Here is a 27953-nt window from a genome sequence, read left to right on the forward strand (position 1 = left end):
GATATTGCAAGGAAAAGCATGTGTTCATGAAATCACAATTGCTAAATATAACAATATTAATGTGACAAATTGAATGATGACTATAGTCAATGAGTGTATAAACCAAATATTTGAACACTCCTCTCAAAATGTCGCAAAGAAAGCCTAATTCGGCTAATTCTAACCATAAGGCAAGTGAAGACTAACCAAAAGAAAAGAAAATATAAACCTGAAGGGGACAATAAGGTATAAGAATTATCACCTAGTATAGACCATATTGATGAGTTCAAGTCTAAGTAAAACGGAATGGAGGGAGAAAAAGGACAAAACATATAGAGACATAATGACTAAAGGGGAAAAGGAGAATGTATACACACCAAGGAAACTTGAGAGGGATTAATGACGTCTTCGGGTTCTAAGTTTCTTGTTTCAGTTCCCTCATAGCTTCAGTTATCAAAATTGTAGGAGTTAGAAGTCAATGTTTCTAAAAAGAAAAAGGTAATGTGTATCGTCCACTGGTATATCAAGGACCTGAATGAGGGAAGGGTCAAGACTAAAGTAATAGTGAATAAGGTTATACTCACTTAATGTCGAATAAAGAACTGAATAATCGGAGTAACGAAGTTGTCTGTTGATTGGCCCAAATGAGGCTTGACAGAAATAGTGGTGGTCAGTATCAAAATTCATTCAAATTGTGAGGGCAGCTATAACATGGTCAGAGATACCTATAATGAAGGACACAAATAAATAAAAGTATACCAACAATGATCTGAAAAAAGTCAACTGATACTTCTTAATGGGGAAGTTGGCAGGGTAAGATAACCTATTGTATTAAGGTGATCACATATCTTCTAATCAAGAGGTAACAACAGGTAAGAGTTTTTGAGTGCTGCTATAGCGATCAAAATAGCGATTGCATGCCTTTAAACCAAAATGCACCCACAGATAAGAATTGTTAAAAATATATAAAAGCGATCAAAAGCGCGAGTGCAGCAAACCATACTGACTAAGTTCTGGATGCAGCAACCCATAACTATCTAAGTTCTGGATGCAACCACGATAGTGTCCACATTGAAAATATCATCTATAAATAACAAGGCAGGTATCCTTGTGCAATTAAGTCAAGAGCACAAAAGTCACACAACCTCTAATGCAGGGAACTGAAACCTGTGCTGGCACTTACCCGAGTCCGTATCTCAGAGGTGAGGTCAAAATACATCTGTCCTGTCGAGCGGCAACAGGACCTGTGATGAAAAAGTCCTGTTTATATAGTGTATGTAACAGGTTGAAATTGATCACACCTGGTTGCAGAGCGCGGAAAGATCCTACGGAAAGCGAAGGACCCATTGAAACGAATAAGTTCTATAGCCGCCATCATTGAATGTTGTAAGAACCCTTAAGGTAATCCGGTAAATAAGAGGAGTAATAACCCCTCACTAAATAAGTCTTGATATAATCTGTCATTTGTGAGGGCAAAGTCCCTTTTAAGGTTTCTGAAATTGCCAATAGAATAAAAGCAAATGTCGGTATATCGTTATAGTAAGAATAGAGTATCCACAGTGAAAGCAAAATAGTCGCCATCATTGAGTGGTGAAAAACTAGTTAAAAGTCGGGTGAATCTGAGAAATGGTGAATGAAATGACCATTCCCTACATCACTATTGATACAAACTGTGATTAATTGGGGGGAAGTCCCAATTGGAGTATCTGAAATAACCAAAGAAGTGAATAAAAATGTCGATATAACGTCAATTTCTGAATGAATTCTAGAAGGGGTCGCCATCTTTGAGAGGGTAATGTGCATCAACGTGGCGTTCAAAGAAAGTGAAGGAATGTGCCTGATAGGAGTAATCGTATCAGGTGAGAAAGGTCCCACCTCGATTCCTGATTTCCAAGCCATAGGTATTTCGAGCATCAAGTGAAAAAGGCACCATAGAGAGGGGAGCGTGTGGACGCCATTTTTAGAAAGTGTCATACACCATTTGTGTAGGTCGGGCGGAACCACGAAAGTCAAGGGGGAGTAATGTTTACATTTATACAATTCAAACTATATAGTAAAAATGCACTAAAAATATCACGAAAGGCCTAAATTAATAGAATAAGAATGTCGATATAAGGTCTCAGGTGGAACGGAATGCCAGGAGGGTCGCCAGCTTGAATGGGTACTAAACATTTGTCGTAGTCAGGCGGAACTACGACAAATGGGAGTAATAACTACAGAATAGTCTGTTTGATATAATTGTTCCAGCAGACTTGTGGGCGGAGTGTAAAATAGTTGTAAATTGGCCTGCTGAGGAATATCCAAGAGATCAGAAAACAGGAGCACCAGATCCGGAGGTAATGAAAAAGTACGATCAGGTAATTGTATTCCTGAAAAATAAAGTACCTCCAAAAGAGACAGACTGGGTTAAGATAGATCGAACACATCAGGAAGCGAAAGAATCAGTTCATGCTTTTTATGAGAGGCTGATACTGGCTTTTAAACAATTCAGTGGGGATGAACACCTGGGTGACAAGGATTTGAGTCATTTTGTATACAGATTTGTATATGGCCTGAGACCTGAGATTAGTGAGAGAATTCGTGAGCATACAGTGGACTGGCAGAGTAAGAAAATAGATGAGATCCTGAGACATGCAAAGTACTTCAGTGATGAAATTGAAGCAAAACAGAGAAAGCTGAAAGAAAAGGCAATGTGGGCACAGGTGAAAGTTGCGGAGAAACAAGAAGCACAGTTGGTGGAACAGGCAAATAATCCAGGGAATAGGCCCAGATATGTAGAGAAAGGAAAGGGGAATTTAGAAGAGGCGAAAAAGAAGTTCCCGTGCCACAACTGTGGTCAACTGGGACATTGGAGATCCGAGTGTACCAATCCACCATTAGTGAATAATGAAAGTAAACCATTAAATCAACAGGTGCAGACTGAGGGGTGTAATCATCAGCAGCAACAGCAGAAGGGTGTTAAACAGTAGAGTCAAGAGCCAAGACCGCCCTTGCCGCAGAATAGAGGGTCCCAAAAGTACAATCAGGACTCGGGATTCTACAATGATGAGCAGGTAAACAAACCAAGGCGTTCTAACCCGGTACAACAGTATTGGTTAAAGAATGAAGGGAGTGAGTCCGAAGGTGATTATTGACGGTGCCGAAGAGAGGAGGAAGAGTGCATACTTGGTGCAACTCTAGAAATAGACCAGGCAGGACCATTTGTAGATGGGAAAATAAATGAAGAAAGTGTTACTTTTTTAGTAGACACAGGAGCGACGAGATCAACTGTCAGGTCAGCAGATATTAGAAATCTTCCTCTCTCGGATTGTGGTAAATAAAATCTTCTTTACCGGACTGAATTTCATACGGAATCTTAAGATAAAGTAAAATAGCTCAGAATAACAAGAGGCAGAATCCGTGGTATAAGAGGTTTTCTAAATGGGCTTTATTCCATTCAAAATGGCCGACTCGAGTCGCGGCCTTCAGGTTCCGTCACCAAGAAGGTTCAGGAAGTGAAGTACAATACTTTATTGACAGACATGCATTTTTATAATAAGTACATTACAATGAAACGAATGTAGAAGGCGTAACATTTGATAAGAAAAGTGACATGACAGGTACGTAATCGAAACTAGGCGTAATAAGGAATAAAAGAAACATGATTGGTTAGGATTATCAGACATAGGTGGATCTATAAGATAATACTTGGCATAGATGCGCGCGCGGCAGCATGACGTGTAATTGACGTGCAACTAGGGGGTGAAGGGGACTTGACATTAACTCTACATATGGAGACGAAAAGTCTGAGGGGTCAAGTCAACCTAATCCCAAATCATATCTAACATCCTATGTTTAAAGAACTATGTTATCCACAAGGAAGGACTCTCGGACAAAATCTAGTCTATACTGACTGTGTGCGTGCACAAACGCCTAAGTGTCTATGTGAGATGCGAGAGGCAGAAAACCTTCCATGGCAGCAGGGCTATGAATCATTTGCAGGAGGACGGAAAGGCTGAGTCCTTTGCTTGTGAGCTAAAGGAAATGTTTACCTAAATCACTAGACAGGAATGCATCGGCTGAAGAGCAAAATAGATAATTCGAAGGTGAAATACAGCTTCTTGGCAGGCAGGCGAAAACTGGCCGAGGCAGGCACCGTTAGCTGCACAGGGAGTAGGACAAAGTTCATGGATACAGATGCGAGCTCAAGCTGAAGCTGTCAAAGACAGAGAGCAGGGAAAGGCTTGAGGACAGAATCGGGCCTACTTGCCTGAACTGTAAAAATGGAGTAACTTAGCCATATAAAGTCGGTGGCCTTTCATACTTAGGAATCGAATATCCAGCCCATAGATGGCGGATCTGACAGAGAACATGTTGACGGTAGACACACATATGTTTGCGTCTTAGAAACTGGAACTGGAGGGAACATACATGTACTTGTAACATGCATATAGAACCGTTGGGGTCCAAGATAGGGGACATAACTGATCAGGAAAATCCACATTTCCACATTCCCTCCTTGTCCCCTACTTGCCCTTCAAGAGATATCAATCTTCATCATTCCATCGATTTGCTCATGGAGCATCATTTCTTCTTCCTTCTTCTTCCGGCATTTTGAACGAGAACTGTGATATGGAATGCATGATGTGGCACACAGACCACAAATCGCTGGTCCACATTGCAGGCATAAACAACAACTGAAGAGCATAAGAAGGCCAATACCTAGGAAGGATAGAACTCTCCATCCCCAGGCTGATATCACACTCCAAAACCACCCGGACCACGTCCAAGTGCCTGGATTCTCGTGTATCTGGCTTACAATCTTATGAAGGCGTGTTATAGCTTTATATACAGATGGCGAATTTTCTGGTATGAATATGCAGCAGCTGGATCCGATGATCCTGCAAGCTCCGCCCCTATCGGCCAGGATGACGTCAAGGACAAGACGATTCTGGAGAACAACAATTCTCATCACTGATTGTTCCTCTGTCAGATTGCCTAGGGCGGCTATAGTCTCGTTTACTACAGCTTCAAGAGTCTTGGTTAGTCTACGTATCAGCTTACTATTTGATATTGTACCTATATAGGGAAAGATACCTTTATTGAAATCTACATACTTGTCCCATGCCGTCTCAGTATAATCGACAACTGGGAGATCTCTACGCTCTTTTTTATGTACTAAATGAACATTTCGATAATAATCAGGGGGAGCTAGGAAAACAGGTGGCAAAAGGAATGCTATGTAACAGGTACCATCCCAATCTAGAGGCAGACGCATATATGCCGTCTGACCACATATAAAGTAAGAATGGCGAGAAGCTCTAAATGAAGATTTACCTTGATCACTATATTCTACTGTAGTAACGCATTGGCTATGGCCCATATGTATGGAACCAACTTTTCTTACACATAATTCACCCTTAACTGGAAATACTGACATAGTGGGCAGAATTAGTTCAACTTCGGATTTGACATTCAAAATCATAAGATTAGGCGTAAAATTACCTAATTTATACACTTCATTTTCTAAATCAGTTCCTGTTCTACTGGGGTGACCCTCCTTATTAGGGTGACAGACTTTGAATAAAACTAGATTCAGATTTCCCCATATCCAATGTTGTTGATAAACTGCTGTGTCTGGGTCTATGGAATTTAATAAACTAAACCATGCTCCACAGGAGCCATTGTGTGTGAACGGATGTGGAAAGAAAGGCAGAACTCCTTTGGTATTCTGATAGGGAGGGAGTCGGCCACACACCCAACAATTGGTGGCATTACTAGTCTGATGGGAATGATGTAACATACTAATGAAGGTGTTATTGCGCAGCGCAAGTCTATAGGACAACTCATGTGGGGGTAGGTCACTAAAAGAATGTTCACCAGTTATATTGAAAGCACGTTTAGAAACAGAATAATACATATGCAACAATATACTTGCAGTAACTATTAAAAAACTCAAGGAAAACAAAATTAATAAAGTCACAATACAGTGGCTACGCAGTAATTTACAATAAGCATGTCGTTTCATTATGATTCTGGACTCTACGTGATTCAGACCTAAGGGATACATGTCGGGACAGATTCAACCGCTTCACCTTGGAGAGGACTTAAACAATCAAATCGTCCGACAGTTTGGATCTGGACCTGAGTTTCTGCTTATAGAGTTCGGTGCTACTGGCCTCAGCCAAGGTTAGCTTTGAGTCAATGGGGGAAGACACACGGGGAGTACTGTTTGTGTCAGGATGAAGTCCATGAAATTTCTTGATATGGCTGGAATGCACCCAGCCTTTTCTCCCCTCGATCTTCACAGCTGTTCTGGTCGTCAGCAGGACCAACTTAGGAAGCCTCCACCTTGGCTCCAGTTGGGTTTTCCGATCAAAATTCCTGACGAGAACATAATCGCCGGGAATTACGTCATGAGGTTTCACCTCGGTGTTGTCGGGAAAAGCTGCGACTACCTGTGAACGACAAGATTGTAGTGCAGACATCAAGGAAGCCAGGTAATCTGTCAGCATATTACAGTCAACATCAGTTATTTTACGGGGTATAGGCGTCCCCCACATATTCGGTGGTCTACCAAAGATCACCTCATAAGGGGATAGCCCTGTTCGAGAGTGTGCTACCATCCTCATGTAAAATAGCGCAACTGGTAAGGCTACTATCCAGTCCACACCTTTTTCCTGACATATTTTAGACAATCTGATTTTTAAAAGTTGATTATGTCGTTCCACGAGACCTGCTGCCTCGGGGTGTCGGACACAGTGGAATTTCCACTGATATCCCAACAAAAGTGAGACATGTTTCATTAATTCGGATGAGAAAGGCTGGCCGTTATCTGAATATACAACACGTGGTAAACCGTACCGTGGGAAGAATTCTCGAACTAGCTGCTTGGCAGTAGTCGGGGCAGTGTAATCTGATACGGGATACGCCTCTGTCCAACGGGAGAGAGCGCAGACAACTACGAGAACATATTTGAATCCTCTACAACGTTCCATCTGAATATAATCCATCTGGAGGACTTCAAAAGGATGGTCAGGAGGCTGAAATCCACCCTGCTCTACGGGAACACTCTTTCCTGGATTAAACTGACAACATATCATACAGGTACGAACTTTTTGTTTAGCTGCTGCTCGTAAATGTTTGTTGAACCAAATGTGCTGAATGCTGTCTAGCATAGCCTTCTCTCCTAAATGTGCTGGACTGTGAACTGTAGCTATAATGGCTTGAACCATGGAATCAGGGAGAAACCATACAGATTTCTCCTTCGTCATCCATCCTTGATCTGTCTGGATCCCTCCTAGTTCAGTCCACTTCTTTATTTCTTCTGCTGTGGCATGTGTCTGTATGTCAATTACGTCAAGTGCGGGATCCTTAATTGTCATACACTGTGTTGGTGTCTGAACTATTGGCTTTGTCATGTCTAATGTGTGATTCTGAGCAGTCTGTTTAGCTGTTCTGTCAGCTAAATCATTGCCTTGAGAAATGGTATCAGTAACCTTCGTGTGTGCTTTACATTTCATAATCGATATAGCAGTGGGTAGATGTATTGCGTCTAACAAAGCATGAATGAGGGGTCCGTGCTGAATGTGGGCACCATGGGAGGTTAAATAACCTCTCTCTCGCCACAGCACGCCGAAGTCGTGTACAACTCCGAATGCATAACGTGAGTCAGTGTATATATTAACTTTCTTATTTGTGGCTTGAATACAGGCTTGTGTTAGAGCAATAAGTTCTGCTGCTTGGGCTGACAAAGTATCTATACAATTTGTCTCAATAACTTCAGTGTCTGTTGTGACTGCATACGCGGCCACTAAATCTCCTGTACTTGTTCTCATGCACGATCCGTCTACATACAACGTCAGGTCTGGATCTAACAATGGAACATCTGTCAAGTCTTGTCTAGGTTTCGTCTTTATTTCAATGATTTCAACACAATCATGAGCTAGTGGGTCTGTTCCAATTACAGGTAATAGTGTAGCAGGATTCAATGTATTACACCGTCGGATCTCTATGTGTGGTTGAAACAATGTCAGTTCATAACCGGTAAGTCTTGCTATGGTCAAGTGTTGTGTTTGTGTTCGGTTCACAAGAACCTCTACTGCATGTGGTACTTGTACTGTCAATGGGTGTCCTAATACTATGGCATCGCTTTGTCTGATTGCTAAAGCTGTCGCTGCCACTGATTTCAGACATGCAGGCAAAGCCTGAGCTACGGGATCTAATGTACTGGAAAAATAAGCACATGGCTTGCGTGATCCTGCTTGGTCCTGAGTGAGTACTGACAAGGCAGTACCTTCACGTTCTGTAACAAAGAGTGTAAAATGTTTGCTATAACATGGTGTTGCTAAAACAGGTGCTTGACATAAAGCTTTCTTTAAGCTTTCAAAAGCTTGTGTATGTTCCTGAGTCCAAGGGAGAACAGTCGATGTGGCTGCCTCCTGTGTGGTTAACTGAATGAGTGGTTTTGCTAGAAATGCGTACTGAGGGATCCACTGCCTACAATATGAAGTGAGGCCTATGAAAGCTCGCACCTCCTTTTGTGTCTGGGGTATTGACATGTTAGCAATTAACTGGATGCGATCTGGTGTAAGCTGCCTTCCCTCCTTGGACAGCGAGTGACCAAGATAAATAACTCGCTGGACACAGAATTGCAGCTTAGAAGGGGACACCTTGTGCCCCTTGTCGGCTAGGAAATGTAAAACTGTCAGAGAAGCTTTTTCACATTCTGGCTCGCTTCTCGCGGTGATCAGCAGATCATCAACATATTGAAGCAGTGCAGTATTGACTGGCATGTGGATACTGTCAAGTTCTCGTTTCAGTGCTTGGCTGTAGATGCTGGGGCTTTCTGTGAATCCTTGGGGAGCGCGTGAGAATTTAAAGCTGCGCCCATTTAAACTGAATCCGAACAAGTATTGGCTTTCCGGATCTATTGGGACGCTGAAAAAGGCATTCTTGAGGTCAATTACAGTAAAGAATGTTGCTTCGGAATCAATTGCTGTCAATAATGATGATATATCAGGGACCACAGGAAATTGTGGTACAATGCACTTGTTTAGTTCACGCAAATCAATAACCAATCGGTACACTGGTGGGGCAGTAGGATCAGTTCGTTTAAGAATCGGAATTATCGGTGAATTACATATATTGGAGTCTGTTTCTACAACTACTCCCTGGGCAATCAGCTCATCAATGATTTTCAGCAAAGCCACTACAGCATCATGCGGTAACTTGTATTGTCGCATTCGTGGTAGTACCACTCCTGCTTTCAATGTGACTCGATAGGGTGTAATGTTCATGCAGCCAACATCCGTAGGGCCTTGTGCCCATAGATGTACTGGTAAAGTCTGTAGTCGGGGATCCATGTCTCTAGACACATAGTGACCTTTAAAATCACGTAAAAACAACCTTACTCCTTCCGGAGAACAACATATTATGGCTCCTAGTGCTTTCAGAGTTTTAATTCCTAACAGATTTTCTGGGCATGATTTAGTAAGCAATAAATCTGTAGTTCGTGTCAAAGGTCCTATCGTAAGTGGTAGAGGCTGTGATACTTCATTAACAATAGGTTTTCCTGAAAAACCAAGGGAAACATTTTGAGAGCCTGAGAGGGGTGCCCCTGGAACTTCACTACGTTTTATGGTTGTTCGACTTGCCCCTGTATCGAGTAAGAATTTTCTATCTTGACCTAATAATTCACTATGTACATAAGGTCCTTCTTGATCTACAGGAATCTCGATAAGCGGTAAGTCAACTTCCCTCTCTAGGCTGGTTCATGCGTAACGCTGATACTCAGGGTATTCATACTGTGCAGTCTGATACATTTGTCGTGTTGTGGTTTGTGTGGCAGTAGCAGGCAACGGTGGTGCAGCTGGCACAAACTGTATGGGTTGCTGTGAGGCTGGCATGGACTGTTGCTGAACTGGCATGGACTGTCCATGCTGCATAGCTCCTTGTTCATTCTGATCTTGTCTAACTAATCGTGGTCTCTCCTTTGCAATACCTGTAGCTATATTACGTTTCAGGACTGGACAATCGTGTACATAATGGCCCAGTTGTTTACAGTAATTGCAGGTTCCCTTTACAGGAACTGCAGAATCACCAGAGTGTGTCACACCCTTTTTGTGACCATCTGCTGGTACTGTCTGAGAAACTAGCATTTTCATTTTTGTATCCTTCATGCGTCTATGCTCGTGTTCTTGTTCATCCCTAATTCTATTGTGATGATACTGTAACATTTGTAGCATTTGCGACGGAGTGTTACTTTGCCAGGTACTCTCGAATTTCAATATTCTATTCTTTACTGGAGGCAATGCATTTTCCACTAATTTTGTCACAAATAAATGTGGATATGAATCACTACTTGCTTTTATACCACTATTTATACCAAAACATTTTTCAAATCGAGCATAATAATCGCTTGTGTCTTCATCTTGCTTTTGTTTGCAGGCTGTGATTGCACCCCAATCTTCCTTTTTTGTAGTTAATAAACGTGGCAGTACCTGTACTAGTAAACCTGGTAACAGTTTAACTTTATCCCCGAGCCCTGAACCTGCAGTTCGGCCCCTTTCTTCCTCTGCTAATGCTGTCCAGTCTATCTTTTGGTCTCCCACTTCCCACTCTTTTTCTTTCAGTTTTTCATAAATGCCAGCAGGCAAAAGCACCTTTAATATCGTCATAATATCAGGAAAGGTGTACTCTCCCATTAGTAACATGTCTTTAATTTCTCGGTGGAAACCCGCTGGGTCTTTGTCATGACTAGGTACTACTTTCTTCATTTCTAATAATTCCATTTTTGATATGGGTGTGTAAACAAATACACGGTGAAACTCATTGTCTTCGCCTTTTATTGGGTGCACTTCTCGTAAAGGATTTTGTCTATCCATATAGTACGGCGCTCTTTCTCTGCGGGGCAGCGAGAGAGAATCCGGACTTACAAAAAGGACATACTGCTTACGTGACACTAATATCTCTTTAATTAGCTTGTTACTAGAACCTCTCCATCTGTTCGTGAGTAGTTCCGTTAATATATCAGGTAAAGGACCAGGGTCAGCATGTTGGCTTTTATATAATATAAGGAGTTGCTGAATCATATAGATTCCAGCTAAACGTTGTTCATCTGTACTGAGATTAAAAAATGTGTGTGCTACGGTCTCATCACCGTATTTTTCAGGACTGTCAATCCAGTGAACGGCTGATCTGGCTAATTCTTGCTCATCCATGGAATCGAGGAGGTGGTAACCTCTTCGTTCTCGTAGTATTTTATCTGCGGCTTGAAACGAATGTTCAGGAGACTTCAGATTTATTACAGGCGTCGGATACGTTCTGCTATTATTTGGGCATACAGAGTGTATTGGATTAGAAAAACATCTAGTATTTTCACAGGATCTTCCTCTGCCTACATAGGCGATGGTCTCTGACTGTCTTGCGGAATTCCCTGATTCGGACACTTCATCTTGCTCAAACTCGTCTGTTCCCAATCTTTCTTCATGAATACGTTCTATTTCTTTACGGATTTTTCGGCACATGGCTATTATACAATTTTGTTTATCGTGTCTCCCTTCTGATATATTCTGACTCCATCTTGTAAGAATAAGCATTGCATTCGGGTCTACCCCCGGACGATCTTGATTTCTGATTACACAGTTTATGAGGAAACGTAACAGTTCCCCCTGTATTTCTACTTTCTGGAATTCCATAGCTTTGTTAATACATCCTGGATCTCGTCCTGTTTGAACAAAATGATATATGTTATCTAGATGCGTAGTCATTCCTGGTAACCTTGCTAAATACTCTGCGGCTCGCCTGATACGTAATGATGCCAGGACCATTTCGTCCTCTTTACCAACCACCGGGTCATATCTACAATTAACAAGGAGTTCCTTAAGCGTACGTTCACTTACAAATTTTGGTGTACGTGAATGTGCTGACTCTTGAAAGACAAGTTTATTTATTCTAGGTGGTGTAAAGGTACTGCTAGCACCTCCCGTGGCCCCATCTGGGGCGTCGGGTGTGAATGGGTTCGTTGAACGTGACACAGCAACTATGGGTGTCGATACCTCTGTAGAGTCGACTGCGGAGACAGATGCGGAAACAGATGTGCTTGCCGAAGCTTGTGTCGGGACTTGCTGTTGCACGGGGTTGGATACCTGATCCTGACGTTGAACCCCTCCGCCAGACGGTCTATGTGGTGTGGCGTTAGCATACTCGGGAGCTGCGTCGTCTAGATATGAGGAAAGAAAAACATCTTCTGCGGTTCTGGGATGCCCTTTTGGATGTACCTTAATTGGAAATAATGGGGGTGGCAAGTCTTTTGGCATCTCTGGAGCAGCCTTAGGTAGTCCTTCGGCTAGAAGGGGATACATACCATTCATAAGAGCATTTCTTTGTCTATTTATTTGTTCTGATTTCACTCGGATACCTTCCTCAATTAATAGATTTTCTTGAACTTTATTTGAACTTTCTTTACTCCTCTCTTCTTGTCTACGTGCTTTTTCTGTTCGTCTATGAGATTCTTTACGCCATAACTCAACAGCGTCTTTCTGTGACTGTCTGACCTTTCTTTTCCATAACTCTTCCTCCACTTTCATGATGCACTCTGCATCCCAGGTTCCCGCTGCGGGCCACCTTTGACTTTCCGGTAATCCCTTGGTATAATCTACCCATAGATCAAGAAACAATATGGCATCTAAGCCATGCTTATGGTACATAAAATGCCCTGGAGTGTCCCTAGGAGGAATAGGAACTGCTTCTTCAAGCACCCCTTTTCTGGTAGTAATCTGTCTTAACTTCGAGAAGAGCGGCATATTGACAACTGATCTGATACTTACTCTTGAACTTACTTAATACGAAAAAACACAATAATGAACAGTGAACAATGAACAATCATTCATACCACAATTTTTTGAACACTTTAAACATTAAACATTAAACATTTTAACAACGACCGACAATGATGACAGTCTGCCTAACTAATCACCACGCTGAATTCTTGACAATAACTGAATACTTCGGAATACTTGATATACTGCTAAACAGTACATATACACTGCTAAACAGTGCAGACCGGATTTGTGTACCCAAATCCGTCTTGACCGGCACAACCTATGTGCGCGTCAACACGCCTCCCCGGCGATGGTACTCACCGAGTAGCTCCTTGAAACGGAAGGCCTCAGAGAATGGACAGGACTTGATGACTGCGGACAGCGGACCCTCTGGACATCGGGATTTCGAAAAACCTGGTGGGCCTCTGTATACCTCGGATCTTGCTCTCTCAGCTAGGCTCTGGTCGGGATACTTCGCACTTCTCACCGCCTCGTCTGGGTTGATCGCAGCCTCAGTCGCCCCCGCTTGACCGGAGGGAGCTTACAGGAAATCCTGCTGGTACGCGTTTATGGTCCGTCCAGCTGTGGCAGGAGACCGGGCCTGCAACGCACCGCCGGCGCGTGAGATGAGAAAGTGTCCCTGTTCGGGCGCCATTATGTGGTAAATAAAATCTTCTTTACCGGACTGAATTTCATACGGAATCTTAAGATAAAGTAAAATAGCTCAGAATAACAAGAGGCAGAATCCGTGGTATAAGAGGTTTTCTAAATGGGCTTTATTCCATTCAAAATGGCCGACTCGAGTCGCGGCCTTCAGGTTCCGTCACCAAGAAGGTTCAGGAAGTGAAGTACAATACTTTATTGACAGACATGCATTTTTATAATAAGTACATTACAATGAAACGAATGTAGAAGGCGTAACATTTGATAAGAAAAGTGACATGACAGGTACGTAATCGAAACTAGGCGTAATAAGGAATAAAAGAAACATGATTGGTTAGGATTATCAGACATAGGTGGATCTATAAGATAATACTTGGCATAGATGCGCGCGCGGCAGCATGACGTGTAATTGACGTGCAACTAGGGGGTGAAGGGGACTTGACATTAACTCTACATATGGAGACGAAAAGTCTGAGGGGTCAAGTCAACCTAATCCCAAATCATATCTAACATCCTATGTTTAAAGAACTATGTTATCCACAAGGAAGGACTCTCGGACAAAATCTAGTCTATACTGACTGTGTGCGTGCACAAACGCCTAAGTGTCTATGTGAGATGCGAGAGGCAGAAAACCTTCCATGGCAGCAGGGCTATGAATCATTTGCAGGAGGACGGAAAGGCTGAGTCCTTTGCTTGTGAGCTAAAGGAAATGTTTACCTAAATCACTAGACAGGAATGCATCGGCTGAAGAGCAAAATAGATAATTCGAAGGTGAAATACAGCTTCTTGGCAGGCAGGCGAAAACTGGCCGAGGCAGGCACCGTTAGCTGCACAGGGAGTAGGACAAAGTTCATGGATACAGATGCGAGCTCAAGCTGAAGCTGTCAAAGACAGAGAGCAGGGAAAGGCTTGAGGACAGAATCGGGCCTACTTGCCTGAACTGTAAAAATGGAGTAACTTAGCCATATAAAGTCGGTGGCCTTTCATACTTAGGAATCGAATATCCAGCCCATAGATGGCGGATCTGACAGAGAACATGTTGACGGTAGACACACATATGTTTGCGTCTTAGAAACTGGAACTGGAGGGAACATACATGTACTTGTAACATGCATATAGAACCGTTGGGGTCCAAGATAGGGGACATAACTGATCAGGAAAATCCACATTTCCACAGGATGAAGCAATCCAAGTAGTTGGTGTAGCTAATACACAAATCAAGACACGTCTTACTGAACCAGTAAGAGTAAGAATAGGGAAATTTTCAGACATGCACAGATTTATAGTTTGTGACACTAGTCCAGTGAACTTGTTAGGTAGGGACCTGTTGTGCAAGATGAACTGTACGATTTTCTGTACTCCGGATGGAATAGCATTTGAAACACCAGATGAGGATGTTTTGTACCGAATGACTCTAGATAATAGAGAGAGTGAGATGGTTGGTACATATGCTGTGTTTAATCCGGAGGATTTGCCTCCAGAGTTGAGAGACACAGTGAAAATGACAGTTTGGGATTTTACTGGAGAAGATGTGGGATTGATGAATAATGTAGATCCTGTGAAAATCTCAGTGAAAGAGGGAATTACTTATCCTAATATTCCTCAGTACAAAATGACACCAGAAATAATTGAAGGAATAACTCCTATTATTGAGAAAATGATCCAGCAAGGAGTTTTGAGAGAATTACTGAGTAGCCCGTGTAATTCACCGATAATGGGGCGAAAGAAGCCTAATGGGAAGTTCAGGATTGTACAAGATTTGAGAAAGGTTAACAAAATTGTGGTGGCATGTTGTCCCATTGTGCCAAATCCGTCAGTGATTTTGTATCAGATTCCACATGATGCTGAGTGGTACACAGTGATTGATTTGTGTCATGCTTTCTTCTCGATACCATTGCATCATGACAGCCAGCCGATTTTTGCATTTAGGTTTGGCCAGCGTATTTTAGCATGGTGTCGAATCCCACAGGGGTACACAGAGAGTCCTTCGATATTCAATCAGTTATTGAAAAAATCATTGGAGAGTTTGATCATGCCTGAAAGCTCAGTACTAGTGCAGTATATTGATGACCTACTTGTGGCATCAAAGACACGTGAAGCTTGTGAAGTAGATACCATAGCATTACTGAATCATCTGGCAGATGGAGGGTTAAAAGTATTTCCAGCCAAATTGCAATTTTGCAAAAAAGAGGTGCATTATCTTGGACACAATATTGAAAAAGGTCTGAGAAAGGTGACCAATGACAGGATTAAAATTATCAGAGGAATGAGAGCCCCAATGACCCAGAGAGAAGTAAGGATGTTTCTGGGGATGGTGGATTATTGTCGTCAGTGGATTAGTAATTTCTCCCTGATAGCAAAGCCACTGATTAAGCTGACTAAAAGTGAGGTGAAAGACCCATTGGAACTGGATGGAGAACAAATGGCAGCATTTGAGGAGTTGAAGAGCAGAATGCGTGAAGCCCCTGCTTTGGGAATGCCAGACTATGAAAAAGAGTTTGAGTTGTACTGCAGTGAGAGAAATGGATGTGCACTTTCAGTGTTAATCCAGAAGCATGGACAACTGAGAAGGCCTATTGCGTACTTCTCATCGACACTTGACCCTGTAGCTGTGGGTTTGCCAGGTTGTCTGAAATCAGTAGCTGCTACATGCAGAAGTTTGGAACAGAGTGAGGGTATAAAAATGGGATATCCTGTAAGGGTATTCGTACCTCATAATGTGGCAATTCTTTTGACAAGAAGCAGAACTCAATATATGTCACATAGTCGGCTGACTAAATATGAGAAAATCATTCTGGGAGCATCAAATGTGACCCTTGAGAGATGTGTGAATGTGAATCCAGCAACATTATTGCCTGATACTGAAAATGTGGGTGTAAAGGATGAAGTTGATCATAATTGTTTGGATGTGCTTGATTACTGTACAAAACCTAGACCAGACATAAGAGAACTTCCATTGCCTGAGAGTGATCATGTGCTATTTGTGGATGGATCATGTCTGAGGAATAATGATGGTGTACTATGTGCAGCATATGCAGTGTGCAAAGTTTCAGAAGTTATGGAAGCTTCACCATTGAAAGGAGTGAAGTCTGCTCAAGTTACTGAATTGGTGGCATTGACGAAAGCTTGCAAGATTGGGAAGAATCTGAGAGTGACTGTAATGACTGATAGTCAGTACGGATTTGGAGTTGTGCATGATTTTGGCCAGCTTTGGCTACAGAGAGGTTTCTTGACGTCGAGTGGGACTCCAATAAAGAATGCTGAAGTGATTGGGAAATTGCTTGAGGCGATACAGCTGCCTAAAGAATTAGCAGTTGTAAAATGTGCTGCTCATGGACAAGGAGATGATTTTATTACCCTTGGTAATAGATTTGCCAATGACATAGCACAATATTGTGCTAAAAACAATCATTCGATTAATAAGGCACGAGAAAAGGAAATGTCTTTTTGTTCTGTGATGTTTACTAATGTCCTAGAAACGTGGGATGAAGTGAAACAATTGCAGGATGAGGCAGGAAATGAAGAAAAGAAAGATTGGATCAAGGCAGGTTGTGCCCCAAGAGAGACAGATCATGTCTGAATCTATAGAGATGGTAGACCAGTCATGCCTAACTCTATGCTGTCGACAATGGCAAGAATGTATCATGGCCAGGGACATTTGGGAAGGGATGCGATGATCAGGTCTTTTAAGCAGACTTGGTATAATGCAAAGTTCAGGTTGATTGCAGAAAGCATCTGTCAAAGATGTTTGATTTGTCAGCAATTTAACACTGGGAAAAAGACAGTGGTGAGTCTGGGAACGATAGGCAGAGAAGGTGGTCCTTTTACGAGAATGCAAATCGATTTCATTGAAATGCCCCAAGTGAACAGATTGAGGTATGTTCTGGTGGTAGTCTGTTTGTTCTCGAGATGGGTGGAGGCCTATCCGACTAGGAGAAATGACGGAATAACAGTGGCAAAGTTACTGTTAAGAGAATTGATTCCTAGGTACGGGTTTCCAGTAACGATTGAGTCTGATAGAGGTGGACACTTCTATAATGAGCTCATGAGTTTAATTTGTGAAGCATTGAGCATACAGCAGAAGCTACATTGTGCTTACAGACCAGAGGCTTCTGGTGTAGTTGAGCAGATGAATGGCACAATCAAAAACCGAATTGGTAAGATGTGTTTAGCCACTGGAATGAAATGGCCTGATGTCTTGCCTCTAGTGCTAATGACTATTAGATCTACTCCAGATAGACCTACTGGTTTGAGTCCACATGAGATCTTGATGGAACGTGCAATGCGACATGCATTTGTGCCTGTCAATAAGTTAATGACAATAACTGATGACATGATTTTGGATTACTGTAAAGGCCTGGCTGACGCAGTTCATTCTGTGTTTCACCAGGTTGGAGGAGACGCTACCACACTTGAGAAGAAGCAAGCCCATGATCTGAGTCCAGGGGACTGGGTGAGGATTAAGGTGCACAGAAGAAGAAATTGCTTGGTTCCAAGGTGGGGAAGGCCGAGACAATGTTATTCTGACTACGACAACTGCAGTAAAGTGTGCCGGTGTGAAAAACTGGGTGCATGCGAGTCATACTCTGAGAGTTCCAAATCCAAAAGAAGGGACTAGTAAGGAGTATTTTGAAGAGTCAGATTCCAGTGATGATGCAGAGACTGAGCCAGTGAGAAGGAATCGGAATTCTGGAAGAGGTGAAGGAGAAAGAGAGTCAGGTGATTCTTTCTTTCCAGGAGAGGCTTCAAGAGAGACATTGAGAGTCTCAGAAGAGAGATCGGATTCTGTAAGAGTGCCTGGAGTTCCAACGAGCAGTGGAGTAAACAGAAAAGAAAAGAGCAATTCCACAGTGACTACACCTGAATCAGATGAGGAAGTTGAAAATCCACTTGAGATTACACCTGAAGAAACAGGGTCAGAAGAAGTTAGAGAGGGACAGATTGTGGAAGACCCCCGAGGAGGTGTAGGGAACTTTCCTGATAAGTTAGGTGAAGGGACAAGTAGACAGCAAGAAGATTGCGTGTCGGAGACCCGAGGAGGGACAGAGTTAGGGAAATCTCAATCAGTGGTGGTAAAGACTGTGGAGCAAAAGAAAACTGTTGAAGAACAAGAGGCAAATGAGACAGAATCAGATGAAAGTGAGAATGAGAAATCAGAGGGTCGAGTTCTGAGAAAGAGAACTTGGATTGGAGAGAGAAATAATAAAGAAGTAAGACCGAAAAAGGTTGTAAGAGGAGATCTTTGGCCTAACAGGATAAAGAGGCTGAGGTACAGACTGACACGAGCAAATACATTGAAAGCTGAACAAGTGAACGAAGTGTCGAGTCAAAATCCAGCAAAGGGTGAAAAGCGAAAAGAGTTGAAGGAACCAGAGGAGATTAAAAGAATAAGAAAACCTAACCAGAAGTATAGGTCGCCGGAATGGACGTACGTGGCACTGTCTGAAGGTGAAGAGGCAGAAAGTCAAGGAAATCCAGCGGAGACCATACGTGAGTTGGTTGAGGAAGATACAGGTGAAATCCTGAAAGTTATCTTGACTGACATCGGAAAAAAGTCGGATACTGAGGATGTTGTTGGAGATCTAATACAATTTGATGTTGAAGAAGTTGAAGTGAAGAGTGATGAATATCCAAATTGAGTGAACTAAATGAGTCACTTGGAGAAAAGTGAAGAGAAGAAAGTCTGAAATGTAGCTGTTTGAAGTAATCCAAAGTTCTAGAAGTTCCAGTAGTGAAGTAATAGAGGCTGAGTCAAAAGACACGGTCAAAGTAGTAAAATGGCTAACATAGAAAATAATCAAAGTAGATGTGCCTTCTTAAAAAGATGGTGTAGAATGTGCTGCTGCTGTACTGGATTATTAATGCTATTATGGGGTGTACTAGCTTTATTAGTTACTTTTAGAGTTACAATAGGTACATTTGGATTACACACTGAGAATGTGACTAATATAGAGAAGAGTTCGCAGAAAGTAGTTCCAACTAGAATTAGTAACACTTACATACATAAAGATAGGTCAATTAATGATTTTTCTAGCAATGTTTTTTCAAAGTTGTTGTATGAATACGTGAAGACAATGGAAGTTAGGGATTGCTACGTATGTATGCAATTACCTGCATCCGTTTCAGAGGGTGTTACTTATCACCATTTACCAGCTACGTATGGAATTTCATGTAGTGTGTTGAGTAGTGTTTTTTATTTGCTAGGGAAAATAGATTATGTTATGTCTAACAAAGATTATATTTTTGGGCAATTGCCTATGAATAAAAAGCTGAATCCAGCCAAAGCAGCTAACATTTTTGGTGAAATTTTTATTGAGAAAGAAGAATTAACATTAGATTACATTTTTAAGAACAATTTAACTTGTAGCTTGAAAGAAGAGGAGAAGGCTTTCCTAAACATGGTAGAGGAAAGGAGAATGAGCATGCATGAAAAGGCAGGGAAATATAAAATGAGTGAGACAATTTGGGACATAGAGATGGGGAAAGAATTGAGGAGTGGGGCTAGTCCAACTTTAGCTTTAGATGCACCACAGAAGGGTAAACTATGCATTACTAGAAAGAAATCCCAATATGATACATATTTTGTTGGGACTAGTGAGTGTCATGATACATACTTCATTGCAACAGGATGGGGTTTCAAGGGAGGAGAAGATCCAGTTTTCCCAGGGGTGTATTGTGTTTGTGGGAACAAGGCTTATTACAGGTTGCCTGACCATTGATATGGCACGTGTTATGTGGGCCTGGTTTTTCCAAAGATCTTTCATATAGATAAGATAGAAGATGTAGAACATATTAATTTACTAACACGTTTTAGGAGAGAAACTTGGTCAGAAATAGTTGGTGATATATTTGGAGCTTTAATTCCAGCAGTGGGAATTTCTTTAAATGCATATGGGATTCGGAAACTGTCAACAGTGGTGGATCGCTTATCGACAAGTACCGCTGGAGGGTTTCTTTTGGTGAATACGGAGATGATTGCCGTACGTGCCATGTCTATGCAAAATCGACTTGCCCTTGATATTCTATTGGCCAAGGAGGGTGGAGTCTGTGGAATGCTGAAAGTTCAACATTGTTGCACTTCCATTCCTGACGAAAGCAAAGACCTGAAGGTCTATATAAAAAATATTACTGATTTGCATGAAGAATTAGTACCACTGAAAGCTGAAAGTATCTGGACTAAATTAGCTAATAAAGTGATAGCTGTTAAGAGTTTTATTGCTAAGATAGGTAGTACTATTATACGTAAGATATTGTTTCCTTTGACCTGTGTAATTGTTGCTTTATTGATACTAAGATTGGTGTGTTTGTGTTGTAAAAACAGGGGAGGGAAAAATAAATTAATCAAAAGAAATATTGAAAAGAAACATAAGAGGTCAAAAAAAGACCCACAAGAGATAGAATTAAAGGAATTAAGGGAGGGTGTTTACTTGGAGGCGAAGAGGGATGATGAAAGGGAGTCTGGTGTGTAGTGTTGTGAAAAAAAAAAAAGACATTTTCAATTTCTCCTAAAATGGGACTAAATTTTTTTTTTTGGGTTGTTTATTTGGTGATGATATCACCAAAGGGGGGATTGCTGGAGCAGGGTTTTCTGTTGAAAATTTATCGAGTTTTAAGCTCCGGTTTTGTCTATATGTCATAACTAAAATCATTAATCTGTAATCGATAATTATTGGTTTTGTGAGAAACTTTGGCTAACCAATATAACTAACAAGAGAAAAACTACACGTGGGAATGCATATATGTTGCTTAATAATAATGTGCAGGTTTAATTAAATGAATGTTGGAAAGTGCTATTTGTTTAAAGCACAAAACGCTTGAGAAATAACGTGTACTAATGCTTTATTGTGTTGCAAAAGGCTAGATAATTACATACACATAAGGGTATTAGTGGGGATTAACACTGTTTTATCATTATGCTGTGGTAACGTTGTTTTGTGTTTCTTTTAATTAAGATGGTCTGTTTTGGCCTAAAACAAGATGGCTGCCGTTTACAGCCTGCACTCGAGGGAATAAAATATGACGAAAAGGCCTTGCTGAACATGGTTAACAGTCACCTGACCATGGCTTCTGCTGGAGTTTTGAAAGTTTCCGTGATGACAGCGACTCCAGGCAAGCTTCCAACTGTCCTTGGAGGAAAAGAAAGCCACAATGAACTTTGTGATTACAGCGGTGGCTTCGCTATGGTTCTGAGGAAATGTATTCTTTTGCAAAACTCGAGTTTCCTTCTTCCGTCTTTTTATTTTTGTGATTTTTCTGAGCGGAGGTTCTTACAAATGTTGCGATGCAACATCCTTTCCTGCTCGTTTCGCTTGGTGACTCAATGAACATTTAGAATTTTTTATGTTGCTTTATTTTGCAAGTTCTATTATAAATATTGTTAGACTAGGGAGGGTCTAAGGCCACTTCTTCCCAAACCTGCATTGGTGAGGATCGATGCTGTGAGGTCGGCGACTCGGGAGACTTTACTGAGAGACCTGTCCTGACCCATTTATGACATTTAGCTAGAATAGGTAATTATGAGAATAATGATTGATTTTGCTATTGATTGACTTTCATTTGAACAAATTTTAGATAAAATACCATTATTTGAATCACAGTGTTGGTGGTTATTTCTTGTCGTTTATTGAATACTTTAATGTGATTATTGTTGTTTAAAACCATGACTCAGGACAATAACAATCTGGTCGCATTGACCTTACTGTAGATACAGGGTGTTTCAGGAGTTTCTCTCATGTCCAGTGCTAATAGAGTAATCAAGCGTGTGTTAGTGAAATGGGCCCAAGTGTGTGATGAGTGCATGTGCGTGTATCTGTGAAATTACTCTATCCGTGGAAGTAGGGAGAATTTGTATGCCCTGATCTGCAGCAATTTCCTGGTAGCAGAGGATGGTTTTGATTATTGTCTTGATCTGATTAGATTGCTTGTATATTGGCTTTTTTGATTCATTGATTTATTGATTGATGTTGGTATATGTACTAATACTATATGTTGAAGTCGTCGTATTGAGTTTTATGTAGTGCTTCTGGAACTTGGGAGCTGGTGGCAGTTCCGTAGTAGGGCAGAGGGAAGTGTATGCTGCTCTCGGGAAAGACGGGATTGTTGGTCCTGTACGTATGCAGGAGAAATGTGTGACAATTGAAGTTGCGCGTCACATTGTCTGGGTTCGGAATCAGTGACATCGTCGTGTGTTACTATTAGGGACATATTTTTGGTATAAAAGGAGTGCGTATGGTAGCGAAGGTTATCTGTGAAACTCTGGTCTTAAGTCCCAGGGATCCGTAAAGTTTGCCGTTAAAGCTTACAGCTGGAGAAGTAATAGGTATTCTCTGAGCTTGTTTGAAGGACTGGGCAGAGGTATACACTGCTTGGTTAACGTGTGTTATAATTCTGTAGTGGGGCAGATTGTTTGCTGTTCTCGGAAAAGACAGGATTCTGTGTGTATGTACTACATTTTCTTGTGTGAAAGTGCGTGAATGTATGAGCATTTAATTGATTGTAAGACTCTTTGGAGCAGTCCTAGAGGAAACAGTTAATGGATGCATGTTAGAAGGGCAGAGTAGAGGGATGTGCTACTGTGTCAACGAGAGTATTAATTCCGTAGTGGAGCAGAAGTGAGGGCTGTTTCAGGGAAAGACGGGATTCTTGTGAAAAAGATTTTCTTTACTGTTCTGTGGTTAGTGAAGCAGACAATGGAGATGTTTTAATGTTGTAACTAATAAATTTTGTAGAAATTTAAAACGAAGTCTACTGAGAAGGTTTTGTAAAGGAGGGGTAGACGAGTGACAGGAGACAGAGCATAAGCTGCAGTCAGCGACTGGTGACGTCATAGAGACCGCGCTCTGATTGGGTAGTGGATCAGAACAGTGCTCGCGCTGGGATTGGTGCGTTGGTGTGAGCCGCGCAGGGATTGGAAGGAGTACAGGGTGACGTAGACGCTCCAGGATTGGTGCGTTGGTGTGAGTCGCGCTGTTATTGGACGAAAGATTTACCGTACAGTTGCGTTACGGAAGGGATTAAAAAGATTTGGTAAATGCTAAAATGTATTACCAAGAGGAGAAAAAGAAGAAATCCTTGTTCGGTAAAATAAAAAGATGGTTCGACAAGGATAAAGACATTAAAACAAGAGAAGGTGAATTGTTACCTCCAACGAAAACGCCTGCATCCTTCATGGTTGCGAAATATGGGTATCATACCTGTATATGGTTAGACAATTGGGTTAAGTACACTAGAGAGGATGGTGTTTTGGCTTCCCGGAGCATGGTTCATTTAATATGGCCGTGTTGAGAAATTTACGGGAGAAGATGTTGTGTCTTGACCCAAGACCAAGGCCGACACAGTTTGAGGCGTTGGTGGAATGGGAAGATGAAGTACATGAGCGAGAAAAACAGAGGTCTGGAGGCAACTATAGGTATATGTTTGGGAGGAAATATGATCGTGAAACTCATCATGATCGAATGAGGAGATGGCGAGATGCTAGCATGACAGAAGGATTATATCCTATGAGGGCAATTGAAGAGAAGGAAGGAAGAAAAGAAACAGGAAAGGTTCCTGAAGCAGAAGTGAAAAGGTATGGAGTTAAAGATTATGAGGATGAGGTCTTGGACGACATGATTTACAAGAGACCACCTCCATATAGGCCAGAACCAGAAGAGAGCACACCAGTTGCTACTCCAATAAGAGATACTTTGCGTATCATTGAGACAGAAGTTGTGACACCTGATTTAAAAAGTGGTAGCTCTTTCAGAGAAAGAGAGAGAGAGAATCGATGTGGTGACGAGAATACGAGAGAATTAGCCAGAACTACATCTGAGCTGACTGAAAAGATTAGAGAGCTGACAAAGAATTTGGAAGCTGTTACGGTGCCTGTAACCATAGGTCCGGTTATGCCTATTTTTGATAAGCAGAGGACGGGTGAGAGTGGTTTGATGGTTCCATATGTTGGGAATAAATAACAAGTTTGGCTGGTCCTTCAGGAGAGTCAGGAATAAGGACAAAAGGAGGTGATTTGACACAGTCAAGACATGATACCTGTAGTGGAGGATTAGAGGTGCAGCCTAATTCAAGAATTAATACTAGTGATACTAGTTGTTCAGGGATGCCGATTTTGGAACCACAAAGGATACCAGAGAAAGTGGTTGCAGTGAAAAAGTCTACGGAAATAACAGCTGAAGATTTGAATGATTGGTTGAAAATTCTTCAAAAGAAAGAGAAAGATTCTCAAGCAGTTGATGTAGCAAGGTTGCGCATAGAATTAGAGGAGCTTATTGCAGGGACAGTTACTACAGAAATACTGAAAGATCATCATGATGGTGAGCTGTTATATATGTGTAAAAGCATTACTTGGAGGGCTAAAAGTACACATGACAAGTTGAAAGGAATAGCGGGTGAATTGGGAGTTGATATGGATAAGGTGAAAACTCTGCAGAGACCGTACCGAGTGGATTTTTCTGAAAAGGACATAGAGAATCTAAATAATGTAGGCAGAACAGGGCAGATTAAGGAAATGATTTCCCTGTTGCGGAAATGGGGTGATTTAGAAAGATGGAAGGACAGGTGGTACAAGAAAAGGGAAGAATCAGTGGACAGGACTTATTCAGCGTTTCCTGTGAGAGAAAAAGAGAAAACAGTGGATGCTTATCCTATGAGAGAAATACCTGGAGGAGGATATGTACATGTTCCATGGACCAGACAGGATATTTTATCATTTACGAATGATTTCCCTCGACTGAGAGAAAAGCCCGTCGTGTGGTATAGGCAGGTAGACAGATTTGTGAAATTATCGAAGGTGCTGTGGATTGATCTGAATAGTCTGTTTGATATAATTGTTCCAGCAGACTTGTGGGCTGAGTGTAAAATAGTTGTAAATTGGCCTGCTGAGGAATATCCAAGAGATCAGAAAACAGGAGCACCAGATCCAGAGGTAATGAAAAAATACGATCAGGTAATTGTATTCCTGAAAAATAAAGTACCTCCAAAAGAGACAGACTGGGTTAAGATAGATCGAACACATCAGGAAGCAAAAGAATCAGTTCATGCTTTTTATGAGAGGCTGATACTGGCTTTTAAACAATTTAGTGGGGATGAACACCTGGGTGACAAGGATTTGAGTCATTTTGTATACAGATTTGTATATGGCCTGAGACCTGAGATTAGTGAGAGAATTCGTAAGCATACAGTGGACTGGCAGAGTAAGAAAATAGATGAGATCCTGAGACATGAAAAGTACTTCAGTGATGAAATTGAAGCAAAACAGAGAAAGCTGAAAGAAAAGGCAATGTGGGCACAGGTGAAAGTTGCGGAGAGACAAGAAGCACAGTTGGTGGAACAGGCAAATAATCCAGGGAATAGGCCCAGATATGTAGGGAAAGGAAAGGGGAATTTAGAGGAGGCGAAAAAGAAGTTCCCGTGCCACAACTGTGGTCAACTGGGACATTGGAGATCCGAGTGTACCAATACACCATTAGTGAATAATGAAAGTAAACCATTAAATCAACAGGTGCAGACTGAGGGGCGTAATCATCAGCAGCAACAGCAGAAGGGTGTTAAACAGCAGAGTCAAGAGCCAAGACCGCCCTTGCCGCAGAATAGAGGGTCCCAAAAGTACAATCAGGACTCGGGATTCTACAATGATGAGCAGGTAAACAAACCAAGGCGTTCTAACCCGGTACAACAGTATTGGTTAAAGAATGAAGGGAGTGAGTCCGAAGGTGATTATTGACGGTGCCGAAGAGAGGAGGAAGAGTGCATACTTGGTGCAACTCTAGAAATAGACCAGGCAGGACCATTTGTAGATGGGAAAATAAATGAAGAAAGTGTTACTTTTTTAGTAGACACAGGAGCGACGAGATCAACTGTCAGGTCAGCAGATATTAGAAATCTTCCTCTCTCGGATGAAGCAATCCAAGTAGTTGGTGTAGCTAATACACAAATCAAGACACGTCTTACTGAACCAGTAAGAGTAAGAATAGGGACATTTTCAGACATGCACAGATTTATAGTTTGTGACACTAGTCCAGTGAACTTGTTAGGTAGGGACCTGTTTTGCAAGATGAATTGTACGATTTTCTGTACTCCGGATGGAATAGCATTTGAAACACCAGATGAGGATGTTTTGTACCGAATGACTCTAGATAATAGAGAGAGTGAGATGGTTGGTACATATGCTGTGTTTAATCCAGAGGATTTGCCTCCAGAGTTGAGAGACACAGTGAAAACGACAGTTTGGGATTTTACTGGAGAAGATGTGGGATTGATGAATAATGTAGATCCTGTGAAAATCTCAGTGAAAGAGGGAATTACTTATCCTAATATTCCTCAGTACAAAATGACACCAGAAATAATTGAAGGAATAACTCCTATTATTGAGAAAATGATCCAGCAAGGAGTTTTGAGAGAATTACTGAGTAGCCCGTGTAATTCACCGATAATGGGGCTAAAGAAGCCTAATGGGAAGTTCAGGATTGTACAAGATTTGAGAAAGGTTAACAAAATTGTGGTGGCATGTTGTCCCATTGTGCCAAATCCGTCAGTGATTTTGTATCAGATTCCACATGATGCTGAGTGGTACACAGTGATTGATTTGTGTCATGCTTTCTTCTCGATACCATTGCATCATGACAGCCAGCCGATTTTTGCATTTAGGTTTGGCCAGCGTATTTTAGCATGGTGTCGAATCCCACAGGGGTACACAGAGAGTCCTTCGATATTCAATCAGTTATTGAAAAAATCATTGGAGAGTTTGATCATGCCTGAAAGCTCAGTACTAGTGCAGTATATTGATGACCTACTTGTGGCATCAAAGACACGTGAAGCTTGTGAAGTAGATACCATAGCATTACTGAATCATCTGGCAGATGGAGGGTTAAAAGTATCTCCAGCCAAATTGCAATTTTGCAAAAAAGAGGTGCATTATCTTGGACACAATATTGAAAAAGGTCTGAGAAAGGTGACCAATGACATGATTAAAATTATCAGAGGACTGAGAGCCCCAATGACCCAGAGAGAAGTAAGGATGTTTCTGGGGATGGTGGGTTATTGTCGTCAGTGGATTAGTAATTTCTCCCTGATAGCAAAGCCACTGATTAAGCTGACTAAAAGTGAGGTGAAAGACCCATTGGAACTGGATGGAGAACAAATGGCAGCATTTGAGGAGTTGAAGAGCAGAATGTGTGAAGCCCCTGCTTTGGGAATGCCAGACTATAAAAAAGAGTTTGAGTTGTACTGCAGTGAGAGAAATGGATGTGCACTTTCAGTGTTAATCCAGAAGCATGGACAACTGAGAAGGCCTATTGCGTACTTCTCATCGACACTTGACCCTGTAGCTGTGGGTTTGCCAGGTTGTCTGAAATCAGTAGCTGCTACATGCAGAAGTTTGGAACAGAGTGAGGGTATAATAATGGGATATCCTGTAAGGGTATTCGTACCTCATAATGTGGCAATTCTTTTGACAAGAAGCAGAACTCAATATATGTCACATAGTCGGCTGACTAAATATGAGAAAATCATTCT

Source organism: Triturus cristatus, chromosome 7 (genome assembly GCF_964204655.1).
Source record: "Triturus cristatus chromosome 7, aTriCri1.1, whole genome shotgun sequence".
NCBI lineage: Eukaryota > Metazoa > Chordata > Amphibia > Caudata > Salamandridae > Triturus > Triturus cristatus.